The 14,046-nt window shown below is 40.9% G+C and overlaps 1 long non-coding RNA gene across 1 annotated transcript; it reads left to right on the top strand.

The window, feature by feature from the left end:
• Window positions 1–283: 283 nt before the first annotated feature.
• On the top strand, window positions 284–3,705 carry LOC131471813 (uncharacterized). The gene is made up of 3 exons (XR_009242031.1): window positions 284–512; window positions 605–684; window positions 2,160–3,705. It is a non-coding gene; the product is annotated as an uncharacterized LOC131471813 (long non-coding RNA).
• Window positions 3,706–14,046: the final 10,341 nt, after the last annotated feature.

Below are 14,046 nucleotides of genomic sequence, written 5' to 3'. Positions count from 1 at the left end.
GATCATGGTCTGCTATTGTAATGTATTGTGAGCTCGAATTTTTCATATTCAAAAAGTCCGAAATTGAGTCCAGTGGAGACTGATCATAATGTCATTATCTCTTACCGCTGTTTTGTAATTCATATTATTTTGCAAAGTCATTATTCAGACATTTGGCTGTTGTGATGGGCACTTGCAGCTCATCTGTTATGCAACTTTAATAGCTAATGGCTATTCTTTATTTTTTTTTCCATGTTTCTGATAATTGGTCATTTCGAACCGCCACTCTCTTATAGACTGGACATCACTGGACCTCTGTGCAATCATCCACTGGCTCCGTCTCAAGAGCTTTTCACCCAAGGAGTTTTCTGAGGACATTGTGGTCACACTTACGGTCCGTCTTCTGACAGAGTGAGGAAGAAGTGAGCAGCTGAATTCAAAAATGGCAGCGAAAGTTTGGTCGACCTTCTGCAGATGATGTCCTGATGTTGAATTCTGGAGATCTGTGTCTCCCTCTGCAGCTGCTGACCTAGGTGAGGATATGTAGCCGGGGAACTTCTACCTCAGGTCACAAACTTACTAGTCCCTCTTCATACATGTCATGTTTTCTGCCTTTATTCCTCAGGCCAGGAACTGAACCAGCAACCTATGCTGAATGAAAAGAAATGTCATCTAAAGCCTCAAATGACAGCACATGTAAAATATGTGAGTGGTCCATTAAAGTACAATGTAGTGTATGTGGTTACTGAGGAGCACTGCTGGGAATACAGATGCAGGCTTCACATTTGCTCTCAAGTCAGTGAACCAGAGTGAAGCGAATGGCAGAGTTAACCTGAGGGACGGTGTCTGCTATAGACGACGCAGCCTCATGAACTATAGGAACTTCATGAGTGAAGCATGTGTGTGTGTGTGTGTGTGTTGACACTGAGGAGGCCTGACAGTCCCCGTCCTCTGTCAGCAGATGGAAACATGCATAATTCAATCTGCAGTTTCATGCTGTTTCCCTTCCTGTCTAATCACAGTTCCAAAAGGCAGACAAAGCATGGATCTGGCCACAAAAGATATAAGCAAAGGCTACATGTCACACTCTCTCGCTCACTCTGTGTGCCCAGCAGTCGTCTGGTTGTCTGTCACTCGCCCTCCTGCATTCACCCTCACACAAAGAAGAAACACTCACAGGAAGAGAAGTTCAAATTGTAGGTAGAAGCAACAACATTGTGTTTACAGTCACTATAGAACATGACAGAAACTTCCAAACGACAGCTGTCACTTTCTCCCGTTTAATACAAAGGTTTTAGTGTGAGTGGTCTTCACATTGGCCTCTCACCAGCATATTAATCATAATTGGTTCACAGACTTTACGGTGTAATTACTGTGTAATACATTTACTCATTTGTTTATCTAATTAAATGCATTCTTGTCCCGAGGGTCACATTTCAGAATCAGAACCAGAAATGCTTAATTAAACCCAACAAATAATAATAATAAAAAATAATGATGACAACACTGAAAAGTGAACATAATGTCAAAAAGTCTAAGTGTTTTAACATTAAAATCATTAAATATAAAACTCGGACTGTATACTGTAATAATAAAAGCAAAACTACACGTGATCTCACTTTTCTGAGCCAAAATCACATGACTTATTTACATGTTCACATATGTGCATATCATTATGATAGAAAATGTTAACATAACATGTATGAAAATGTAACATTCACACTTTCAAATGTAATATTTCCTCATGTAATGTTTCCTATGAAAAGTGAAAGAGCTTCCTTTTTTTTTCTCTGCGAGACCAAAAAAAAATACGTCAGGTTTTATTCTTTAGTACAATCAATGTATCAACTAAGAAAGGTCATTTTCTTCACAGTATGAAATAATTTACACATACAATCAATTCGGACCTCCTCCGTAGCCTCACACATGATGTTTCATGGGACTTGATTGGTCCCAGGCAAGGCAAACAGAACCCCCCCCCCCACTCAAGAATCACACAATACCAAACTATCCAATAACATCTGCTGTTAATTGAGACTGAAGCTAGTCTACTGACAAATTACCTGTTGTTAAATTTTGATTTGACGGAACATTTTCCCGCTGCTACACATCTCTAGCCAAACATCTCTTACAAAATTGTTGTTGCTGTGGATTAATACCTCTCTATTTTCTCTCTGCAGATGACAACATCCTGAGTTCCCTCTTCCTTGAAGGCATGTGTGGAATTTTCAGTAGCTGTAGGTTTTTTTTTTCTTTTACATGTCCAGAAGGAACAAGAGAATCGATGAATGAGATGAGGAAGAGGCATCAGTATGAGAGGATAGGGACACATTCAGCCCAGAGTACAATGTGTCATCTTCAGAAGAAGAAGAAAAAAAGTCCTCCAAGAGGATTGAAAGAGAGACATTTTTGTCAAAAGAACAAGGAAAATAACATGGTTCTCGTCACCAAGAGACAGCACAACTCTCATAAAGGTGACAACGAGACAACGATGGACTCCAGATGCTTTGCCAAAGAGAAGCCAATGGTTGCCAATGCATTGCAGAGGTCAGGGTAATATATGTGTTCAATAATTTAATATGGGCCTCTAAGGATATTATAAAAGGATAAGAAAAATGTGTGTGAATTTGAAATATTACTAAGCTATGTGCTGGATATGAATAAAAGGATTTACAACTGGACAACATGTAGGTGTAAAATATTCACACAACAGTCATTTGAGCAACGTAGGGGGAAAAAAATGGATTTTACATTCACACCAAAAGCAGATTAGTCAATGTCAACATTCACACTGGGAGACGCAAATCCCAGGAGGGAGCGACATTTTCAAAATTGCATAAAACAATCTCATAAATGCCAATCTTCTGACGTAGCTGTAAGATTGCTGTGTTGATGTGTGTTTGCATCCTCCGCAAGCAAGACTGGATGGAGAGAGAGAGGGGGCCACTTTGTCTCGTACACACATGCAATATGGATAATTTATAATTATTGGAATCAAGCATCATGCAGCGCCAAGTCAACATTTCAAAATGTCAGTACTGCAATTCTTAGACAACGAATGGCAATGTAATGATATTATCATCAAATGCAAACGTGCTAAAAAGCGAAAATAAGATTCAACGTCCTAGAAATGTTGCTTTGGCGCTCAAGTCATAGGGAAAAAACATTGGGACATCTTCAACTGTCCACCACTGAACTGTTAGAGCAAAAGTGCATATTTCTCTTAGTGATGACTTACACATAGTGTGCTTTGTGCTCTTGGTAAGGTCTCGGCACAAATCTCGTCTTGATCTTGTTAGCGTGGTCTTCACAGCAGCACTTCCAACTAACAGAACTTACAGTGATGTTACAATTTTCACTCTCTCTGCAAACCAGCTGTTAAGGAGGGATAGTGCTGTCAGACTCATTTATGCTTCTTTTTTTCCCTTTTGCCACACTCTACAAAAAGGATTGATTAGATAGACCTTTGATTTTGAAGAACTCAGCCTGCAAACCCATCTCCTATGAATTGCATTTATATGCAGCTAATGTGAAACAGCAAATAGGTTTTGAAGGAACGCAATTTATGCCAGATTTCACCTCACTAATGAATAAAAAAGTAACCTATATTATCATATTTGACAAGTTGCAAGAACATCAGTAAAATGTTCATTGACACTTTAATATTTTTTGAGACAATATTGATTGGAAGCTGCTCGAAGTCTCATTAAACTGTGTTATGGTTCTTAACAGCCTGGCAGCACTTTGCTATGTGAAAGTTTGTAGTTTAGTTTAATGCAGAAAAAGTTCCAGTCATGCTTTATATATATAAATATGTCTACATATATATATATATACATGTATATATATATATATATATATATATAAGCAGTATTAAAGACATCTATAAATCTGATATTATAATATTGTAGGGCAGCAGCCATATTACTTTAAAGTTTCCTTGTGCAAATAAATTCAGAATGGAAAGGCGTTTGTGTAAAAGCATTATTTGTGTTGTGTTGAATTATTTGCACCTGACAACAGTGTCAGCCGTTCCTGTGGCGCGCCTCGTGCATCCTCTGTTGATGCGCCGAGCATCTGTCCTGTTAAATGTCCGTCTGTTCCAGTCTGCGCTGCCACTCCTTCACTGCTGCTCATGCAATTTGTGTTTGGCACATGCTCTCATTATGCTCCACACTTTTCTCCTCCGCGATGTTCAGCAACCGTGCAGAAACTATGCAAGTGTCAGTGAACAGACCTGGCTTAATTCAGTTGACGGAGCCAGATTAACTGCTTTCCCCGGCGACCCCGTCGCTTGTGCTTGAGCAGCTGCAGTAGGCAGGTGATGCTAGCGAGCAGGATATCATGAGGTCTCGAGGAAATAAGATGAGAAACACAATATTTATGCTTCAGGAAAGTTGTACACCGTACGACATGAAGGTATCAATCTATCAGAGACTGTATTTATGAAGCAATGCAACTCAAAATGCATCCATCCCAACCAACACATATGATTAATACAACAATCTTATGTTCCAAATGCCCATTGATGATATCTGTGTGGACCTGACATCCTACATCTCCTTGATGTTTCTGTGTTGTGTGTTGTTTCTGTACATCGCCCAGTTTGACAACAATTAGGTATATTAATTATGATTTCATGATAATTCTGGAGGATAAGACTCTCCCACTGCCTGCTGTACACCTGCGTGGGAAGGGTTAAGCTGCTATAAATTGTGCACAGATCATGACACAATGACAAAGCCTCTGTCACCAAGAAGTCTTAAAAATAACCCATGCAGAGTCTGGGAACTACAGTTACAGGGCAGAATTCGTATGAGGCAGGGAGAAGGGACGGCTTGTTTCACAAACTGACAGTGAGAAGATTGAGTAAAAACAAAAGGATCCTCCATCATCACAGACTCCCTGACTGGCTCACATCCAAAGATGTCATCAATAGCTTGATAACCACATATATCAGTCTCGCTGTGGAGAGGACACCTCGCGACAGTCCGTGTAGATTTTCCTCACCATCAGCGCTATACTCTGATCAGGCGGGGGTGTGGGGGGTGCTGTGAAGGTCACTGTGGGTGTCAGCGAGGCAGATGTTCTGTGTGGCTGTGACGCCGCCGCCGCCGACACGGAGAGAGATCCAGGGTTTGTGGGTAAATGAGTAGGCAGCAGTCGGAGCACATGCAGAGGTGAGGGGAATTAGAACACCAGGCAGGAAGCAAGAATGACGCTTCCTCTCCATCCTTTCAAAATAAGTGTTTGGAACACATTTTTACAGGTCATTTCTATCTATATTTTTAAATTCATATTCTTAATATAAGGCATTGATTGTATTAGCTGAGCCTTTTGTTAAGTAGCAAATGTGCTCCTCACTGAGTCCCATAGTTAAGGTTTAGGTTTATCCGAACCAGAACCTTGTCAGGCGTCGTGAAAAGCCACACACTCACACGTAAAAAAGCACAAACAAATCTAAATGTATTGAATTGAGTAACTAAGTCATTTGTTCTGTCCACAGTTCTTTAGGTGAACATTGGCAACATGTGCAGCACCATGTTGTCAATGTAATTGCTTTATTTGCCTTATCGTGGCAGCTGCAGGGGTCCAGCTCGTGGCTATACCTCCTCTGATTTTCTTGGTTTTCTTGGTGCACAGCATGCTGCTACCACTCTAATTTGTACATATGAGTGGGCAGACTGTAGGACTGTAGTGTGCAGTTTACTGGCAGTATAGATTTCCAAGTGAAATCTGAAAGCGTTTCAGAAGCTCCACATGGCTGCTGTCGACCAGGCATGGTTCCACAGAGCAGATCCACAGGGAGCAGAAAGGGAGTGGCTCAGGTCTGCTGTGAGAGTGGTCAGATTTGGCTCAGACATGCTGTCCCACTGGGATCCCTGTAAGTCTCAAGCTCCAGCATTTGTCCTCAGTGGTGAGACCTTTCAACCAAACTGATTCTTTTCTCCAAGTTGTCATCCAGCATTTTTATGACCTGCGATGTGTGTACAAATATGCATAATAGACGTATTCCTACTTCAGCCACTGTGTCTCTTTTATTCGGCACTAACACCTAAGTGGTGGAGGCTTCAACTGAAATACTGCTCATCCACTTTGAATGGGGGATGTGTCACACATTGCCGAACAAAAGCGCCACAATGTGATGTGGATCTGTTGCATTGCTTTTGCATAATTACATTTTCAAAATGCCAGCAGATCAGTATGCATATAACAGAGATATTGAAAATCCCCCATTTGCAGCACTTTTTGTCAGAAAGTGCACTCAGCAACAGTGTATCTATCACTTTAGCAAAAAAAAAAAAAAACAACATGACTGTGCCAATTTCTAAAACCCTCAGCATCGGGTGTCAGGCACATCATCCATCAACTGTGAACACAACACATGTATGTGGGTGTAGTGTTGAAACGTATAGAGCTTCTCACATTTGAAACACCACGCCGAGGGAAACGCATCAGAGCTTGTGGCCTGTAAAAATAAAACACACACTTATATTAACACATACACTAATATTTTACTTATTATTACACATAAGTACTGTGTAATCTATGGGTGGGAATCACAGGGTACACGATACTATACGCGATACATGGTCCTCGATACCAATGATATCACAGTCAAAAGATTCTATGATAATTGATGCATCACAAGAAAACAAAACATCCGTGAAAAGTTCAAAGTGCAGGATTTCTCTATTTATTCACAACAAAGAGAACAAAGTGAATACAGTCTATGTATTGAACATGGATGGAGCGTTACTCCCTCTTCTTCTGCCAGGTATTACTTCTGCCCATGTTTCTTTCTTCATTTGAGTAGCACTGCCACGAGGAGAGACATGAAGTAGTGAAACCGGCAGGGACTCTTTACTTTAGAGCATCTTAATTTATTGATTAGAAAATGGATATTTGCATCGATTACTGTATTACACAGGGAAGGAAAACGATAATAATGTCACCAAATCGATTTTTTGACCCACCCTAATCTCCTGTCCTGCTATTTTTGTTGTGTTCACAAATTCATTTTTATTTATTTGATTATTTATTACATATTTCATATGTGAATATAATAAATATCATTGTTAGAATGAGCATTATTACAATATGAATACTATCTGTAATTCTTACAATCGCGTAACACACTCCATACCATAGAACACACACACACACACACACATATTCTGTTTTAACCACCCTGACAACTACAATTCCCAGAGACCCTTGCCAGAGCCTAATCTGGTCATATGACCAGGCAGCTAGTGGCAGGTGGCTCATGATCACGTGATGTTGTTAGCTGAGAAGCAGCATCCTCTGAGCGGCTGAATCACAGCCTCATACCTCTCCCTGCGTTGAAAGGTAAAGCTGGAGGGATCCCTCCTTTTCACCCTGTGTGTGTTTTTTTTTTCTTTTTGTGCCTTTTGTAACAGATGCTGCTGTCTCACACAGACAGAGGGCAGGGAGGAGGGGTGGGAAGAAAGGGGATGGGAGGCAGGGATGAGTGGAGTGGGTAGCCATTAGTGATTCCTCTCCGTTGCTTTCAGTGGACAACAAGGAAGCACATATGTTTGCACTGTGTGAATGTGAACGTGTACAATTCATTAGCTTGTGTGTGGGAGGATTGCGTGTTATTGGATGGATCACATATTATTGGATATGAGAAAGACAAAGGAGGGATGTACAGTATGTAGTGTGGTTTGCTTCAAGTAACAGGCATTATGTTGTTCTGGCAGGAAGAACATTCCACTTTTCTCCTCTCTGTGCAACTCAAGCTTTCTGATATGGCCGTAGTTCTTAAAATGGACGTAGGCCTTTTACTACATACAGCTAAAATAGGGTAGGTTATTACTGACTGTCACATATTCAATGACATAAATAAAATAAAAGAATAACTCAGTAAGGGACATTATCTTACACAGGATCAGTCACATACTGTATATTACACAAAAAGGTAGGCAAACCACCATTAGTGCTGTGGTGTTTCCCTATACTTTCATTGCAACCTCTCTTATGAATATACCGTTTCTGCACGTTGTGAAATAATTTCTTATACTCAAAACCTTTCCTGTGTCTTTCTAAGAATGCACACTTTACACTTCTGTGCTGTTACGGCCATGTGACTGCATACAAAGCCCTGTATGATCAAATCTTTAGACTCATGGTAATTTCATTTTAAACCCATTGTGCCGCAGTACAGTCAGCTGAGTCCTGTGTTTTTATAACAGTGACCAAATAATAAGGCATCGGTAGCCACTTTTTTTCTTTAAATGCCATACAATATGTTGCTTCAAACATGAAAATGACCTATTACACAACAGCATCCTGTGTACACGCAGCTGGAAAACTAAAGTAGAAGCTTCAGCCAAACAGTCCATGTAAACATCATGTTACTCACCATTGAGATTAAGATTGGCATTTGGATTGCTGCCACATAAGCAGTAATGGAGGGACTGCGCTGGGAAAAAGAGGGATCCTGGAGGTGAAACTCCTGAATTAGGAGCTGATACATTTCAACTATGGTCACAAGCTTTGGCGTGGAACCAAATGCTTGAGATTACGAGTGGCTGAAATGAGATTCCTTTGTGCTGCAAATATCCACTCAAGCCATTTTGATAGAGTCGCATTCAGAACAATTTCATGTGGAGAATTTCAAGTCACGTCTAACTAGAAGGAGAGCGAGGACACACTGGAGGTTTAACATGCTCTGTCTGGCCTTGGGATGCCTTTAGATCTCCCAAGAGAAGCTGCAGCTGATGTGGCTGTGGATGAGGAGGTCTGGGCTATCTTGAATCTGCTGCCACCACAGTGCTTACATGGGCATGTGTTGGATAGTCACAATTCAGAAAATGTAAGCATTTGTATTCAACTTTGATTGTTGGGCCATCACAATGTGATTTTATTCTAGACTACTATTTCCCTGTGGTCCACTCAAAATACAGCGATGCATAGAGAGTACGTTAAATAACAATTTTGTTTTTTTGAAGTGTGGTTATATGAGATACTGACATACTGCAGTCAGCACAGACTCCACGTTGCATGTCCTAACCGGAACCAGCTTGTGATATGGACAAAAAAATTAATGCTAGGGAGTTAATAAAGTAATAAAAATAAAGTTAAGCCACTCAACACAAGCTCACCTAATAAAATAAGTCTATAATAGCTAAAGAATACAGTATGTTAGACAGCCTTTGCCTGGAAACTGAAGTGTGCGCTCAGCGTTTTCCATTGCAAGGACACCGGGGGCCCCTTTTCCTTGTATCCCCACTGATAGCCATGCTCTCAGGAGGCACATGTGTCCGTGTCTCAAGAGGACACGCTTAGCTCAGTCAGTGCAGAGGTGACTATGCATGAATACCTCAAACATCCATGCTTCAAACACCTTAACCTATTCCTTTAAACCGTCCTGGCTAAGTGCTGTCTATGCAGGATCCTTTCCCTCCATGTATGATGTTTTTCCCTCTTTCTTTGCTCACCCTTTGGGTCAATCCCATTTCACTCCTTGGCCCCACCACTTAGCCCTACCCTTCCATTTTTGCATGTTCATATGTAGTCATAGCGTGCCCCAATATGTGGTGGGAGGGCTATGAGACATTTGAACCAAGGAAACTAATATTAAGATCAGATGGTTAGCATGTTGTGAATGGGGGAGGGGCAAGGGGTAGGGGTAAAAAATGGTATTGGGCCTTATGAGCTTCACCACTCCCAGCTTGTTCCGAGGAAGGAAGAAGAGTGTGTGTTGCGGTGGAAAACAATCCTTTTATTTTGTATTCAACAGAAAAGAGTCCACCAAAAATAATCGTAACAAAACACACGCTGTCTCGCTGTTGCTGTTGCTGTCGCTCTCTTTCTCGCTCCTACTCCCTCCTTCTGGACCCAGCCTACTGCAAGAGACCAGAACCAGGTTACAAGTGTGCTTATATAGCCGACTGATTACCTGATTCTGTCCAGCTGTCTGATCACGGGCTGAGCCGCTCCTCTCTCTCCTCCAGCAGCCGCCGCTCTAACCACACCCCACTGCCACAGGCCTTACTTATTTTTCTTGTCTTTAGCGGGGAGTTCTTTTGACAGAAATGGATACCATACCACTCCTTTTACTATAAGACATTATTTTGAATCTGTGGAGATAGAATTGTCAATTTTGCGATTTTCTTTTACGCCTTTGGATGACTGACAAATAATTACTTGAGTTGTCTGAAACACCAGCAACTAATTTAGAGACATGATCTTGTGCGTAAAATGTCACCACACACTTTCGACCTAGATAGATAATATAACAAAGTTTTGCACAGGCACACAATAAAATTGTGTCTTTGTTGTTGAAATACATTTTCTCCTGCTGACTGGTTCTGATTGTGCTGTCAAAGTAAAGATGAGGTGCCCCAACATCAAAATGCTGCATCACAAAGAGAGAGAGAGAGAATAGGCCTGTATGCTTTTATTGGTGCAGTGTGTGAAATACAACTGGGTTTCTTAACTTGTCTCCTCACAGGAGTTCAATCAATCAATCATCTCGCTTGACTGGCTGCAGAGTGTGTTAAACTAGACGTTTATGGTGCTGTACATACAGATCCTGCAAAACCTATAGAAAACAGTGTCATGGATAACCACAGGATGCATATTTTTAATTAAAAGGTGGATCAGAAGTAATCTGTCTTCATACTACCACAGCTGAAAACATGACCATTCATGTTGACGACACATGACTTGTAAGATTAAAAACACCTGTTTGGCAATAGTTAATTCTATTTCTAGCTTCCTGATTATTTGATTTGGATTTTTCTGGAATCTCGTTTGCCAAGATTCGACCCTTCTTTACACCCTTAGTCTTGTTATGACACAAACAGTGCCATTGATAACGCAGAAAATGAGTCTTATAGCTCATCCAATAGCTTAAGTAAGTGCCTTGAATGCTGGATGATAACTCTTCTCTGCGTTGTAATTGTGGATTCAGGGAAACAAGAGGCCCCGCTGTCATAAATAACGAGGCCATGCTCTCCGATGTGAGAATAATGGCTGGACAGAGGTCTAGACATCATTAGAATAATCATTCCTGATGTGGACAGACATGCATGAAAATATAGGAGAGAGGACTGTACTGATGACTGATTGTGTTCTAATAAAGATGCTAATGGTGCAACGCTATGGCGTCAGATTTATGTTAAAAGCCGAGAGGGACAATAACGTGTATGCGCGAGGAAATGTCATCATTTCGTGCGTGCAGACATAATATGCACCCATGCACGCGTCACATGGGGGCAGAGACCAAGAGAAACTCTCCTGATTGGTCATTTTCACACACCATAACAACTTGCACTTTGATTGACAGTTCTTGAAAGTGACCAATGGATTAGGAGATCAGAGGCGACGACCTGCCAACTCTCTGTCTTTGATTGGTATTGGCCAAGACGCCATTCTTCGTTAAGTGTGAGTTTGGGCAAGTGCTGTTTGAGGACACAGGCTTCACCATAAGGGAAGATGAAAGTCCAAGTTGAAGACATATACAAAATGTTAACTGCACCAGTGCGACCCAAGGGAAAATTGAAAAACTGTTGCACTCTAGAGCCCTGATTCCTAAATGAAACACCCATCTTTACTTTATTCATTACAGTTCCATTTGTTCTTGCGTGAATTGTCTTCCTTTGTGGTGAAACCTTAACCCGACAGATTTACTTGAGCAGCAAGTGAGTATACAAAAGTATACCAGGTGTACATTTCCTTCTTAAAAGATATTATTTGCAATTTATCATGGCATTAATAGTGAAATGTGGGGAACAACACTCAACAAAAAGATATGGGTCACAAGTGAAAGTCTGCAGAAGGCACCTAAGATAGCCTAGTTTTAGAGCATATTTAAAAAATTTTTAAAATAATAATAATTAAACCTGCTAAAGAGTGCCAATAGCAGGAGAAAAAGAGGTGTTCTTTCTTTTTTTTAAGGGACAACAGAAGAACTCAACATGGAGACCAATGTTAGAGTATATCTTCCACTCCAGTTCTTCTTTAAATTCTAAACAGTTTGAGAGAGTTTCTTAAATGATGTGCATTGGGCTGGAGAAGCGATGACATCCAGACTCCCAGAATAAAGTTGAAGAAGAAGAAATGAGTGCATTCACCTTTGGTGTCATGTTTACGAAACATCACTGCCAATTACAACCAGACCCGATATCAACCTGGGGTCTATTGCAGAATCATTTAACCCCGGCGTGAAGGCTGATTGTATACATTCGCACTGCCGACAAAGACTAGATGTTGGTTGTATTTCCGTGTGTCCTCTTCTTTGCTGATTCAAAACACTTTACCTGCAGGGAACAGCTCATTGCTGCTGGATAGGATTCACCCTGTTTGAGGTTTTAACGTATTCCACTTCCCATCATGCTGTCAGCTGGATTGGAAACCCCATTGATCATATCAGAATGGTTAGGTAATTGATTGCTACTGGTTATTAACCTCTCAGAACTTTGGACCTGCTTGCCAGCCACTGAGAGCAGCCTGTAATCAGTCACAAATGGCAGCCACTAATGAAATTAGTTCCTGGTTCTGCCTCACAACTTTGTTTGTTCCACAAAGTGTTGGCAAGGGCAAGGGAAATGCCATGGCTTACTCTCTCCAGAGAATGGAGTGATAGAACAACAAGATGCAAATAATGAGCGGCTCTTTGTGTTTTCTCTTTCTAATGTGTAGGACCAACGTGTAAAAATGACAACAGGAGAAGTAACAATTCATTCATTTATCGTCAAATGTGAGTGTGTGCTGCTCATTGATTCTAAGGCTCATTCAGAATAATGTGGTTCATGTTTCCACCCCTGTCCGCCCAGTATTATGACACAATGCATATTAAACCCATCTTACAGCTGCAATTATCATTAATTAATAAACAGTTGATAAAGTAAGTCAATTGTTTATCAACACACACATTTAATTACGTTTATTGACTTAAATTACTGTTTTAGCTTGGATGGTTATTGCCACTTCTATAACAGCAACCTTTCAACCAAAGGGCTGTACAGACACATTGACTAGCCGATAGGAGACCAGCGTTCTCTTTCTGAACTGCCCTCTGATTGATCACTGTCTCCCATCACAGTTCAGTGCAAAAGTGGCCTGCAAAGCTAATTTTGAAATTATAATTTAGTTTTTTCTTCTTTCATGCACCGTACTTGTGTTCCACAATTTGTTACTATTTTATTGGAGGTCCTCCACAGATTATTCTGGTTCTCTGAGTTTATCAGTCAGCCAAAGCAGCCCGACTGTCTCTGAATGCATGACCACATGAGTGCTCTGCAGTGTTTTTGGAAATGCCTCTGATTATCTTGTCACAACCAGAGAGTGAAATCCTTTCCAGTCTGCTTTTTGTTGAGGCTTGACTGAGACTCATCTAATTATCTACTTGAATAGTTTGGCTTTATGACACAGAATCTGAATATTAAGGAAAATGAAGATAAAGTCGTTGTAGTTACACACAGTCCAGCATTACAGGGATGTGTCAGGCTGATAAAGGGACACCTGGCAGTGACTCTGCAATGCCTCTCATGTGGTGATTTAGGACTTCAAATGGATTTGAATGGCTTTCTGTGTGCGTTTGTGTGTATATCCGCTTGCAATTCGGTATTTGTTGGGACCAATTTACCAAGAGTTTACAAGTTCCAGAGCAACAGCACTGGTCAATTCTTTAAGTACACCTGTTCCTCTACAGATTAAGACAATAATCGGCCAATGACAATTGCAGCAACCCAATGCATTTGGGCCTGAACATCCGAATGGGAAAGAAGGGTGATTTAAGAGCCTTTGAGCATGGCATTGTTGTTGGTTCTGGACAGGCTGGTCTACGTTCTTCAGAAACCGCCTCTAGAGTTCACCACAGATGGTGCAAAAATGAGATGACAACCAGTGAGTGGTAGTTCTCTGGGCAAACATGCCTTATTGATGGCAGAGGTCAGAGGAGAATGGCCAGGCTGTTTTGAAATGACAACATAAGTAATACACCAAGGTACACTGAAGACCAAACCTGCAGCAGCAGAAGACCTTACTTGACACTTTATTAGACGAAAAGAATAATACTGAAAGAAGTGTTTT

The sequence above is a fragment of the Solea solea genome, chromosome 13 (genome assembly GCF_958295425.1).
Source record: "Solea solea chromosome 13, fSolSol10.1, whole genome shotgun sequence".
Lineage (NCBI taxonomy): Eukaryota > Metazoa > Chordata > Actinopteri > Pleuronectiformes > Soleidae > Solea > Solea solea.
The sequence above is the reverse complement of the archived record's forward strand: the minus strand, read 5'-3'. Positions and strand labels throughout refer to the sequence as shown.